The sequence below is a fragment of the Mesitornis unicolor genome, unplaced genomic scaffold (assembly GCF_000695765.1).
Source record: "Mesitornis unicolor isolate BGI_N332 unplaced genomic scaffold, ASM69576v1 scaffold1216, whole genome shotgun sequence".
In the NCBI taxonomy this organism is placed as follows: domain Eukaryota; kingdom Metazoa; phylum Chordata; class Aves; order Mesitornithiformes; family Mesitornithidae; genus Mesitornis; species Mesitornis unicolor.
In genome coordinates, this window is record NW_010191509.1 from 80,438 (window position 1) to 94,980 (window position 14,543).

The 14,543-nt window shown below is 37.6% G+C and overlaps 1 protein-coding gene across 1 annotated transcript in view; it reads right to left on the reverse strand.

Moving 5' to 3' along the window:
- The window catches only part of BICC1 (BicC family RNA binding protein 1), a 71,327-nt gene extending 57,905 nt beyond the window's left edge, over positions 1-13,422 (reverse strand). Inside the window, exon 1 of the mRNA XM_010186742.1 lies at positions 13,380-13,422. The gene's annotated coding sequence lies outside the window, so the exon portion shown is untranslated. The remainder of the gene's footprint in view (positions 1-13,379) is intronic.
- Between the last annotated feature and the right edge of the window lie 1,121 nt (positions 13,423-14,543).

The following is a 14,543-nucleotide window of genomic DNA, read 5'->3' on the forward strand; positions in this document are numbered from 1 at the left end:
CAGGAATTTAAAAAAATCTCTCGAAAACAATAAACCGAGTTGTTACTATAGCTGTCAAACTTGAAGGTAAATATGATGTTGAAGACTGTGTGACAGTAAAACTGCATATTGTAGATCACTGCTGCATCAACTTTTAGTTTTGTTTTACCATTCTAAACCAGGCAGTTTAAAGTGCCAGGATTTTATTTTTTTCCTGAAACAAATTTGGAATCGTTCCACAAAAACCTCAACCGCATGTTGCGATGCAATAGCTTTATTAATGAAAACTCAAGTGTTATGCCACATACCCTGAAAACAGCGGTACTGGTCTAAAATGAACTAAACAGAAAACAGAATTCACTTTACCAGTAATACAGACATAATACTTCTATTTTAATTGTATAAATACTTTGGTTACAAAACATTTAGAGGAAATTCAGCCTAGGGATGACTGAATCATTTATGATCTCAGGTGGAACAGCACCTCTGCTTAGGCTTCTTTTCACATAAAGCAAGTGATAGGGTTTATGCTAATCCTTACTCTCCTCACCCTGAGGGATCAACTGACCAAAGGGAGCAGAGATATTTGGCAGCAAGACTTAATCCCATAGTAAACAATTTCTTAAGGTTTCCCTTCATTTTGAGAAGCAGCATGAAATTCTCTCTCTACGTTTTCCCTTCCTCCCCCTTTCCCCAAGAGAAATTGTACTGTTTACGTAGCCAAAATATGTAAGCTATTCTCAGTGGAGAGCACACAGAAGATGACACAAGATACTGGAAGATATCAACAAAACAAGTAAGACTGTGCCCTGACCCTGAAAAAAATGGCTCTAGTTGCGAATCTTTGGGCCTTCAAGAAAAAAACATCCAGCTGTAAGGCAGCTGGAAAAGCTTTTGGCTTCCTCATATTCCAGCTTGAAAAAAATTTATAGTTTAAGCACTTTGGGGAGTTTTTACATTAAGACAGTAAGAAGTTATTTTTTCTTATGTTGTAATTTTTGTTTAGCTGATTTTGGATAGAAACTGGAATGTCCTGAATGCAAAAAACCAACCAACCAAAACTCCCCAAAAACCCATGAGCATTTCAGAATTCAAAGGAAGTATTTCACACGCAACAGATCAAAAAGAACAGCATATCAAACAGATCTTTCTACATTCAAAACAAACACATTAAATGGAAGTAGTATTCTCGACAGCTAGTGTTGTTAAGCTATCTGTTTCTGACCTTCCCACCTTTGGGATAAGTGCAGCTTGGCCACTTCTGCCTCAGAATTATTCACAGTGAGTGGAAAAATGGGTAAGAGAGAAACCTGCATCTACCAGTGGGCTTCTGCAATTGCTTTTCTGAACTGTAGCTCAACAAAAAGCTCATTCCAACTGAAATGACAAAAGTAATTCTCAAAACTGCAAGAGTAACTGTCAAAAAACACCAGTCTGTTATTTCATCAATGGAAAAATCCCTCTTTCAGTGTGAGGAATTAGCTCACTTAATACAACAGAACACACATTCATTATTTTAACATGTATAAGCACAGATGTTAGCAATCTTGTAAACACATTTAAATTATATTTTTAGAGCAGGTAACATGCTTTTCTTAATCTATATGCAAGAACTTTTTAAACACAATACTAAGTTTTGTAGATACCTTGAATTTTTATGCCGTTCAAAACCCTAGAAAACAACGAAATTGTATGCTAGTTGGGGGTTTTTATTTATCTGTCCATGTCATGTTCTGAATAGCTGAGTTGTTGTCTTCAAAGAGTTTTCCTAGGATTTCCTCTGTGCAGGTTGAAAACAAACAGAAACACCTTGGTTTATTCAACATCAGTGGCACTAGACACTGACACTTCAACGGTACCTTATTTTCAACCATCAAACAGCACAAGCCCCCAGAGAACAGTGAATTTCTTTGCTACTTGGAGTATTTCAGAGACTATGCTCCACTTCTTGTCAGTGGACTGCAAATCCTGTCCATGAGCCTGCTGACAAACACTGAAAGCTGAGCATCCTGCATGAGGTATTTCAGCAGACTGGCGAATCACACAAAAGAAAATTAGGCTGAACAACTACAGGTGATCATATCCATGAAAATAAAAATCATTATTATCTCCAAGGCAACATAAAACACAGAAGTGGATGAGAAGCAGGAGAGGGAACCAAGCAGTGGTGGTTCTAACTTAATTAACTCTTCTAAAAGTGATGCAGTTCCCCGTGGGGCACTGGGGGCAGGTGTTTCTCCTTTGGTAGGTTAAGTGACAAAGCAAAAAAGGACACTATAGGGTAAAGTAATATTCTTCCAGATCTTGGTTTTCACTCAGAAACCGCCTCTGTGCACAGACATAAAAAAAAAAATGAACACAACTCATACAATGAAGGCAAGGACCAAACTATATATCTTTAGAGTCACTCTTCATGTCATTCTCAACCCCACATTTACACATCTCACAGAAGGGAGTATTTCTTCGTACAAAATAATCTTCCAGCAAGACAAAGGTATAACCAAATCAGATGTGATTTTTCCAAGCAGAATGAAGTTTAAAACTGAAAAAAGACCGATGCAATGCTTATGCAAAAAGTCAAGGGAAAAAGCAAATGAGGAAGAGGGGAAGACTACTGTTAATCGTAAGAACAAAACCACACAAGTATGAGACAAAGCTGCATCAGTATTCCTTCCCCCCCAAAAAAAAAGTTAACAAACAAAACAAAATATTGCAAGGATCAGGTTCTCCATCAAGCAGATACTGGGGAGGGACCGGAACTGCAGGGCAGACACTGTTCATTTTCTTTTTCATGAGCACATCTCAGAACAGCAAGTATAAGGGCACCTCTAGAGAATAACTTCTGGCAACACGACCATCTGGAACTTCAGAGGCAATTGCATCTGCAAATTCAAGATGGCTCCTAATCTCCATTTTAACATAGCATCAATAAATATTCCTTTCTTCACTGATACAAGATAAGAACTATAACGCACTCAGAGCCAGAAGCAACGCCTAGCATCTATCACTAAGAAACAAGTGCTTCCCAGTGTAACTGTGTACAGTTAAAAACTGCTGCAGAAAAGAAAATCCCATGTGTGAGGGTAGGACAAGGACAGGGAAGGACAAATGTTCAGAGAAAAATATTATTTACATAAAGGTCATGATAATAGAAATTCTATAGGTGGATGTTTGGTAAGCTTGTTTTGAAGTTGAATCTCCATCACGTTAAAGAAAACACAGCAATTCTTGATGGATCACCATAGCTTGCCAAGTTTATGGAGGATAACTCGTACCCAAGAAATACATCATACACAGCTGCTGAAGGGAAGGTGACTGATTGTTTTGTTACATCGCTGTATCCATCCCCTTTTTTAATGGGACTGTTTTCTGAGAACCATTTTTCCCCAATCCTCAAGCAAGTTTGTCCCATCAATTTTACAGAAGACAAAGATGAAAGTTCCCGTTCAAGACAGCAGAGGAGAAAAAAAACCAAACAAACCAAAAGAAGCACGGGAGTACCAATAGTAAAGAAGAAGTAGAAACACAGTAATGGCCTTTCAAAACTTGACAAAGATGTTTTTCCATAAATATGGAATATTAATGGGAAGATAGTTTTACTATCATAAAAAATTATCACTTTCTTTTTTTTTACAGAGCCAAAAAGGTCAAGCAGTTGCTGTTGTGGGTGCAGAAAGTCAAGTGTTACTTTGATACTCTACTAAGCTCTGCAGATAAATGTTCCTGCCACCAACACCCAGCTTCTCCCAGCACCACTGAATCCCAAACCCCACTGCACATCTTTTTGCTCTTCTCCAGATACATTTTGTTTGCTTAATTATTCACAGGGAACACACTGTCTAAAGGATAAAATAGAAAATACTGAAGTACTGAGGTTAAATCACAGTGCTGGTTGAATAACCTTAAGGTGAAATAACTGCAAAAGCTTTGCAAGTATGGTTTTGAAAGATGAATGAGCTTCGTTTTTAAAGGCTGTAATAAGTCAGATTTTTTTTAACCATCAAAACACTCCGAAGCCAGGTTTCTTACAAAAAGGAGACTAAAACATGATGGAACTTTACATGATGCATCACCCATCATCTGATACGGATTTTTAAGCATTTGTTCTTCCAAGTATTACCTAAAATATTCTTTTGGATACAAAATTAATTCAGTAGTTAAATGAAAATATCACCTATAGGAGTAGTCTGATCACATTTATCTTACCAGAAGATAAACATCATCCACATTTTGTGCCTGTTAATTTTCCTTTACACCTGGAATAATCTCAAATAATCAGTGAGATTGGCTAACATAAAACTGACATGTTGTAGTCTATGTCAGCAAAATCTGTAAAATGGCTTCTTAGTAGACACAGATCCTCACTTTAGAGACAGATACAGGTCCTCACCCACCATCGTTTACAAATGCACAGAAGATGCATTCGATACCAACTCTTTCTGCTAAAATGTCTGGCTTCCATTAATCAAGTGCTCCAACTGCTCCAACTCAACAAAAAAAGCCACACTAAGTGAACTCAAGTATTTCTAGATCAAACAATATGAAAAGCACAGGCTTGCATTCTGAACACATCTTTAAGCACCATAATGAAAGCCGGGGCTGTGCACAGAATGTGTGCAAGTTTGGAATTTCAGTTGATCTGCAGTTTTAATTGTGACAACAAAAACATTCTTCTTTCTAAGAAGAGACACAGAAAAAAATAAGTTCAACATAAACACAGTCACAGTTTTGATGCAAAATGTGCTTGTAATTTACAAGGCAAGAATACCAGGACAGAGGGGTTAGTTACCCAATTTACTAATTCTCACCAGAAAAAGCTAGAATGCAGTATTGCAAATTTCACTTGTTAAAAAATTTTAACATCCAAATGAGCATTTAATTCTAAAAAATGAAATCATTACACACAGAATCTAATTCAGTCTTAACCTAATGGTGATGTGACAATTCTAAAATCAGACCTCAGGATGCCTAGTAAAAAGGCATGCACACTTTTTGAGTCTCTGAATATTTTGTTTCACAGAGAGCAGCATGGCTCTCTTGGTATGTACACAATTAGAGCAGTATCAACAAGTTTACTCAGTTTATTTGAAACATGAAATATAATTTGCATGAAATCTAAAATAAGAAAAATAATGTATTTCTATATAAGCAGAAGACCTGCGCTAAAGGGTCACAGTAGACAAATACAATTCTACATGGACTGACACTTATTTCTTCTTCTTCCAGTGCAGGAGTGGTGAAGCAGCAGTATGTGAGCTGATGACTAATCCCTAACATGAGCTTTGGCAGCAAGAACAGAGCAGTGGGTGTAGCTGGAACCAGAAGGAGTATTGTATTTAATGGTTTGTTGTTTCTTTGGGTTGAGGGGGAGGAGAAAGCAAGGGAAGAACAAGGATGGGAAGGAAGAACAAGACACAAAAAAGGAATTGTGTAAAGTTACCCGGGAACTGACAGTGCAAATTCCCCCTCTAAAACTGGTGAGGCCGGAGCAAGTGCTTGAGGTGCCAGAGCCAGAACACATCGGTGGTACACTATCAGGGACTGCTGGGTCTGGTGAGGAAGGATGGGGCATGTACAAAGTTAAGAAAAGAGGAAATAACAAAATGTAGCCCAAAGCTTTGTGCAAACTTGTATCTATCTCTCTTGCAAGTCTGGCCTACGTTTTGGGTATAGCAATGGATTCCTATTCCAAGCCCTGCTGTGTTCACTCCTCCCCACCACAAATGGCCTACATATGAAATTCAAAACTAGAATTCACTGTTCATATTGCAATTACTGGTCTAGAAAGCAGGCAATACAATTCGTCTGACTCCACAGTATTAATGCTACCTTTCTGCAGGTAAGGGTGAGAGGCTATTTCCTGTTTCATAGTCCAACTGTCAGAAACCACAAACACATTTTTCAAGAAGTATCTGTATGTGACTACTTGGCTAGTCCTGTCCTCTGACTTTACCCACTTCTGAAAAGGGTAATATTTAAATTATTTTAGAGACTACCATATGGGATAACCTGTATGGATCGTGTTCAATACTGCCATACATGTTTTTTTCGTGCTTCCACTGCAAGTCATTTGTTTCAATAAAAATGATCTTGACATACTAATCTGTCCATCTTTGTTAAGCTGATTTTTGTGTTAAATTAGCTTTATTAAATGCCAGCATAACTTTATCCAAAAATTAAAAGTGTTTCTGAATTTTCCAACTACATCTAGATTCAGATATAAAAAAGCAACAGAAGAAAGACTTGCCTATTTCCCATTCGCATACTTCTACACAGCTTCAACTCAAACTAAGCAAAATACTAACATGTTTTCCTCCAACTTCTCATGACCCATAATTTTGTGGTCTGCATGTACAGACCGAGAATTCCACAAAGAACTAAGCAGTCCATTTGTTGTCAAGGACTATATCCTAGCCCAGATAAACTCTAAACAAACTTATCATCTTCACGAGGTATTCAGTTATTCCCAATGACTTTATCAAGAATTAAGACAAGCATGTGCAGAAGGAAGAGGTAGTCAAGGTAAAATTTGAGGACAAGATTAACATCATGGGTAATATTCATTTATTCAGAACTTTGATCAATGGGTATCAGCTGATAATACTTCTTAAAACCTAATGAACAGATTATATGTAAAGACACCGAAGGCAGCAGAATAAACAACATCAGCTTTACAACTTGGACTTTAAGCTATAAATTAAAGCTCTAAATCAGTAAAGAGAGGATTGGGGAAAGCTATCTATGTGGATATGGCTTTGGATTTTGGTTTTTTCCATTAAGGCATTTTTAGCTTAGGAGGGAAGAGAACACATGCCTGCATGCACACACAGACTGCATCTTTTTTTAACCCTCACTTTACCCGAAATGAACTGGGAAAGGCCATTCTTAAAATAAGGGTTTGAGCAAGCAAGTAATGCAGTATCGCCGCTGCACCCAACAACTGCACTAAGTAAACCTACAACAAGAAGTTTACAGAACTTTGTACTTAATTTACAGATACAGCAAATAAGGTGAGAAGGAAACTATTGATCAAATGTCCTTACCTATAAAGAAGCATTAAAAGTCCTTCCTTGACTTGAATATTTCATTCACCCTCAGTGGAAATATTAATCAAAGGTCACAGGTAATACTTTAAAAAAATAAATACTAAAAGTATAGTAAAAATCGTAAAGGGATTGTGTAAGCATGTAAAGAAATAAGCTATAAATACATCTGTGTGTACAGCAATAATGAACTCTACACAAGTCATAAAGGGGAAATTTGTTTAAGAAATAAGTATTACTTAAGAATGAAGTCCCCACAGCACATCCTTAGAAACACAAAACACAAAACATCTTCCACAAAGATGGTGGCATAACAATAGTATGTTGTCATGAACTAAAAACTTTGAATCACTTGGAACTCAGACCAAGCTCCAAGCAGTGACGCAGAGAGCCACTCAGTATAATACTGTGGAACGAAATCCCCACTGCTTCTGGCCAAGGGAATTATTCACAAGCAGCTCAGCAAGGACAGTTGCTGTTTTAAGACTTCTACCTACAGTGGTCACTTCAAGGATTAGCCCATCAGAGCATCGCCATAGTACAGGTAAACTCTCTAGATGGTCCCCATTATATCAGAAGTAACACAGAAGAAATGAAGGAGGAAATAGGAAAAAAAAATCTTGCCATTACTCCATTCCTTTAACAGAATGATTGCTATACTAGAGATGAGATGAATGCAGTGTTCCACAAGAATGAAGCTTTCCCACTACTTAGCTCTGCCTGAACTAAGCAAAAAGTTAAGTAAGCATTCTTAATTTACCTTTTTAGAGAAACTGATCCAACCTAAACAGTCTCCTTCTTTCCACTGGGTGTGGTTTTGCCAAAAGGGAGACAAATCTCTCAATCTCAAGATTTCCTGCAAATGTTGATTGCCACCGACTTTCTTTCAACTCTAATCCATACCACCCTCTCCGAGTGGTTGCTTCCTCCTCCAGGGAAGGTAAATGAGAGGAAGCTCAATGTAAATTAGAAGCGCATGCCACCGTTCCCATCACAGCTAGGCGTTTTTCAAGCACATTCTGGAAACCTATGGCCTTAATATATATCCTTGTCACATGCTATGAGCCAAACTCTACATCAAGAGGTTATTTTAATGCTAATGCAGATACAGATTTCTACACAGAAAAAAACAGAAGGTGGGGAACCAGTTTCCGCAGTTCAAAACTCCTCCTGTGGTTGAAATAGAGACAAAATCCATAATAATGCATAAATAACCATGAACTCACTACGTCTCACTAGCAAGATAAATAGCACTGGAGGAAACTGATAGCTGAGTGGTTGCCATCAGAAATGGGAGTAGAGCCTTAGGGAAACTATAATTACTAATAGAGAGTTCAAGGGAACTTCATGGATGAAGACACACGGAAAGCCCTTCAGAAGTTACTGATGAACATGGATAATAATCAGCCTGAGACATCATAATCAGGTCAATGATTGATACCTTTTATGTCTGAAAATACCCTAAGCCATTCACATTTGAAGCTCTGCCTACACATTTCGTGTTCAGATATTAAAATGGAAGACTGATGAACTTTCAGCCTGACCTCCTGTAGACAAAAATATAATTTTTTAAATTAATTTGTATCAGTACACACTATCTATACTTACAGCAGCATTCCTGTATACATAAACACTGTATCAATATATTCACAAAAGAGTTTAGCAAAAGTTACAGGGTCTGTCTCAGGATCAACCTAACAAGCATATTTCAGAGATACAAGTGAAAATACGGGATATTGCAAAACAAGTTCTTTTACTGTCTGATAAACAGGGCTTGAGGCAGCATCCTTACTGCCTTTGCTGCCAGAGCCTCGTAGACAAATTAAAGGTAATGCACATTCATTAATAACTACTGCCTACAGAAGAGGAATTTAACAGAAAGGTGATTAAAGATGCAATTAGATACACTGTTTTTCACATATTAAAAAACCTGCAATTTTATCGTTTAAAAATCTCTTACTGCTACCATTTGCAGTATCTATACTGGAAGAGGAATTTGTTTTAAAGGATATGACCAAATATTGCTTCCAAAACAGGAGCAAAGGAACTATCTTTTAAGGTGCTACTTATTTAACAAAATAAGAAGCTACAGATGAAACGTTACATGTAAGGACACAAAGGAAACTGAAAAGGAGAAAACCCTTGACTTCCTTTACACTTCTAAACTCCTAATAATTAACAGAAGAGATTTTGGTATGCTCATGCAACATTTGTCCATTTGCATCTTCGGACTTCCAGGCACGATTACGTCCCCTTCAGGGAATAACAGAGACTGCAGTCAGGAGAAGTATGGGCAATTAAACACACACTTTGCCTAAACCCAGTGGTATCTTAAAACTCTCTAAGTACCTGCAACTGTGTAAATGAATGTATTGCTACAAAGACCATTTCTTTTCGATTAAAAACCAAACCAAAACCAAAACCACCCACAAAACACCAAAACACAAAAACCATCAAAAAGCCCAAACCAAAACCAAACCTAAATAACCCCAAACATTCAGAAACAGTAAAACCCACGAGGTACAGCTGGCTGGCTGTATATTGTGCTTTCCACAAAACCAAACTCTGCAAGCAACCTCTTGAAAACCAGGAAAGGAAGTGCTGAGGAGCCCCTTCAGAAATACTGCAAAAGCCCATGAATAACGCACATACACACTGAATTATGCTGAAATGAGCAGCTTACATCTGACCTAGAGTCAAGCACCACACGTGCATCACTTCCAGTCACCATCTTCTGGCCATGCAGTCCCACATTAGCCCAAGAACTCCACCCAATGTCCACACTCCACTCCACAACTTTCACCTCTCTCCCACCAAACTGACAGTCCCATGATTAAGGCTAGATGTGCACTCTTACCCTGAGAAATTTCAGACTGAAAGGTTATCAACACCACTAAGGTTTCCAAGTGCTTAAGGAAAATAATAATATTTAAAAAAAAACTTCATGAGGCAAGAACTAAAAGCAAGCAGAAATGATGCATTAAATTCCCCTCTGTCCACACGGCTAACTCATCTGTTTTGGATTATGAACTCTTCAGGGCAGAGACCCACCACCTTCTTACATTTTATATAAAAGAGTGCCATGCATATCTAGAGTGCTACATAAATTATATGTTCCTTGGAACAATGTCCTGGCTTTGTCTGGGAAGGGCCTTGCTTGCCTACGAGGCATGAACCAGATGTTACAGAACTCGATGGAAAAATTCCACCATCAGCTGAAAATGGGCTTTGGATCAAGAATAAGTAATAACTTCATATTATGTATTACTCACAGGATAAATTAGGACAATAATGTATAGAGCAAGGTCCACAAGGATCTTTTACGTAAATAGTATGTAACACAACAGCAAACCGAGCCATGTTTATTTAAGATTACCTGTCACTGAACTGCAGATCAGAGAGCTCCAGAGAGAGAACTATCACATTATTCACTTATTTCTTGATAAAATTATTAGCAGTTCCCAGGGGTTTTGAAAAATCCACATTAGACTTAGGTTTCTGCCCCTTCGAAGCAGTACTAAAACTTAGAAATATTACAAGATAGTATGCTACAGTCTTCAGATTTTTTTAAAGTGACACTACCGAAAACCATGTATCTACTTTTCACTTTAATTCAGGAGCAAAGCAAGAAGCATTTCGCTTGATCTTCCCTGCCACAACAGGGCAGATATATTAGCTTAATTTGCCCCTTGCAGCCAACAACTGGGGCTTATTCTGTAACTCCATCAGCAACTGCATTAAAGGTCCTTGTTTCTGCTAAAATGCTCAGTGAAATAATGGATGTGGACATTTGAATTGTTACTACTGAACTTAAGTTAAAAGTTGATAGGACCAGTTCACATCTACTGACAGACTGCTTGATTAGGAAATACCAAGAAAGTAATGCTGCTTGCTCACATGTCTGAAGACCAGTAAAAGACTACTTACCACCAAAACCTTGTATTCATTTTATTTTAAAAGCTTGACAGATTTATTGGGCATACTATATGTTACTTCACAACCCAGGCTGAGTCCCTAACTTGAAGCCCAGGTCAGAGGGCATATGAGCAACTTCTGCTCCTCTTGAGGGGAAGCCAAGAAAGAGCTGAGCACTGTCCCTCATGGAGCAGCCACTCAGAGCCATCTGCAAGAAGTCAGCGTTGTCTCACTCCCTCCAGTACCGGCCTCATCTCGCCTCCCTCTTGGTCTGAGTGCGTTGACATAAGGAAGTGAATCTTTGCCTTCTTACTTCTGTCATTTCAGCATTCATATGAAAGCTTCTTTCACCTCACACACCCCTTCCACCCAACAATAACTCCAGCACACTGAGGGTAGAGTTTGTTGAAAATACTATACGTGGCATTATTTATACAAATTACACCCTCGATTCTTGATGTGCCTCTTACATGATGCACTTCTCCTTTCTGTTCTACTCAAAAGCCATGCAGTAAGGCCCTGAAGAAAGTCTAATTTTCAATACTTAAAAAAGTGCATTTGCTATAGCTTTAATACTGAGTTCCTGAAAGTATCTTGCCACCTAAGTTTGCAATGTGTTTCTAATGCTGCAAATCAGCTGCTTCCTCACTACACAACCTGAAACACATGAAAAAAAGTCTTCATTTTACCTCAAGAAACTCTGCCTTATTCTTTTCACATGAGAAAGGAAAAAGCTTAACCCTGATTAAAGGAAATTGCACAGACAGAGACGGTGAGTAAGCTATGAGCAACCGTCCAATGATTTTTTTTTTTTAACAAAAGAAAAGTCACGGAGAAGATAGTTTCCATCTGTTTCTATTAGCTATAGTATCATGTGTATGTACTTAGAAACTGCAGTTAACAACAGAGCTGATGAGACTGCAAGAGCTGATGAGACTGCAAGAATGATGCCAGTCAAAATGAAGCAGCTCCAACCTATCACAGCATCCACACTGTGCCCATATAATAGTTACACACTTACACAGCAATATATTAATGCCGAAATAGCCATTACATCTACTATCCATATGGAAAAGTAGTGTGCTCTTATTCACATACTTGAAGTTCTAGCCCGTCATGCTCTCCTATTAAATTCAAGTATTTTTTGCTATTATACTAAATTACATAACTGTAAGGTGCACCCTACCTACAGTAGATAATCAAGTATCCAAATAGACATCTCAAATATATATGCCACTCAGGCCCCCACAGAGGAAATATTTTGTTCAGTTTCAAAAATGAGCAGATTTATACAGGAGTGAGAAAACACTGTTGTAAAATGAATGGTATGTAGAATCACCTATACACTACTATGGCTTAGCGTCGTTGCAGCGAGTGAAAAAACCCTCGGTAGTTTGATAAAATCCTAAAGAGTTGTTGACACATTCTCCACTGTGCACAGTTAAGCACAAGCACCACACTCAGAAATGTAATGATTATGTTGCTCTTTTCTCACAATCTGAAGACTCCTATAATACACTTTCTAAAACAAACACTTTGGCAGTATGCATACTTATCATATTAACAACCACATGCAGGATAAAGTATTCTTTCAGATCTAAAAGAGACCTTGAGAAGTACCACTTATAAATATGAAGAAAACCCAGAAAATACAGCAAACTACTTGTTTAACGGACAACCGGTCAAAAAGGAGTTTAAAGACATTTCGGTATACAGCATGAAAATTTACAGTCTTCTCTATATTACAGAATGACAGAAGAGTTCATCATTTTTATTAGCATACTGTATGCAGATCTTCGTTAACGTAACTTATAAATAATATTTTACACAGTACTCTTGGGAAAAAAAAAACCAACCAAATGAAAGAAACCCATGTTGCCTTGCAAAAGTAATTTCAGAGTCGTTACTCTTAACCATGTTTCTTTTCGTAGTTTAGTTGCTGCAGGACTATTTTTTCCAGTCCTTCCGTGCCTCTGCTAACCGCAAACTTTATTGAATCACTCTGTGGATTGTGCACATCTTTCTTAAAAGGCCTTTGCATTTCTGAACTAAATATTTATGCTTTCAACAATATCACAGTAAGTTTCATGTCAGTTTTTCAATAACGGACATAGCATTTATCCATAGACAAAAACCTTAAGACCACCTCACCATATCTTTTGTATGAACCTCCTGCTATTAAGCCAAATTAACTTTCATAATACATATTTTGACATTTTCAGCTAAGGAATAATTAAATTGCTGTACATGAATGACAATAGCATCCAGCAAAGAATATATTTCTCATCACATTCCATGCCCAGCCGATGGTTAATAGTCACATTAAATACCAAACCACTTTTTAAAGGTTGGATCAATACAGTGGAAACTACACATTAAGTTTAATTAGTTTGTCTCATGAACGAGCAAACTGATGTTATAGAACTAAAATACCTTTCTTACCTTCTGAAAAAAGTCTTCCCCACTTTTCCCTTTGCCCTCAGCAGCAGCTGTAAAACAAAAGCAGGATCTGGTTACTGAACATGTAGAAGAAAATTTACAGGTTTGCATATACAAATTATCAACGAGTACACGCTACTGTGAAATTATAACTCTGCATATTTTTTTCTTATGCAGTAAACATTTGTCAACAACTAATACCTGGAACAACCATTTGCAAGTCACTTGCTAAGGATGGAGTCAAAGCAGACGTTTGTATTTGCATATTAGAACTATAGCATACTGATACATATTTTAGTTACAGATTAAATATGGTCATGTAAGTAATGATTTATTCACACTGCATACTTTGCCATGTGATTCTACCAATAGGAAGATAAAAAAAGCTAGGAGGACACAGGATTTGCTATACGATTTATTCACACTGCATACTCCGCCATGTGATTCTACCAATAGGAAGACACAAAAAAGCTAGGAGGACACAGGATTTGCTATACCAAGATAAAAAACACAACCAAAGCAAGAATAAGCGTTACAGTTGAGCTAGAAACACATTAAAAATATTTTTTCCTCTATTCTGCTATTTTTTGTCTTGAAGTACAATACAGAGCTACTGTTATTTGGTTTACTGAGACTGAGAAAGCACAACAAAAATCTAAGCACTTGTTAGCACAACCAAAACAAGAATAAGCATTACAGTCAGCTAGAATCATATTAAAAAGATCTTTCCTCTATTCTATTTTTTGTCTGGAAGTACAATACAGAGCTACTGCTATTTGGTTTACTGAGACTGGGAAAGCACAACAAAAATCTAAGCACTTGTTAGTGCTGTTAAATATTCCTTTCTCAATTGCTCATTATCCAGTGAAATTTTGCAACATGTACTTTCCACTAGACAATGTCTGAGCTACTACATTCAAAGCAGCTGAAAAACAAAAGGCAAGCCTAGGTAGTTTCACTGTAAAAGGTACCACTGTACAAACCAGAGGCGTGAGCACATTTGAACATTTCAGAATGACGTTCAAGAAAGATGACTTGAAGTTAAGAGTGGCACTGAACGTGCCTACTGGTAGGGCCTGGCAACTGTGGGCAAAGAAGGACCTGCTAAGTAGGAAAAAACGTAGAGATCTTGACCTGCCTAGCCTAGGAAATCAGAGTCTGAAAGGT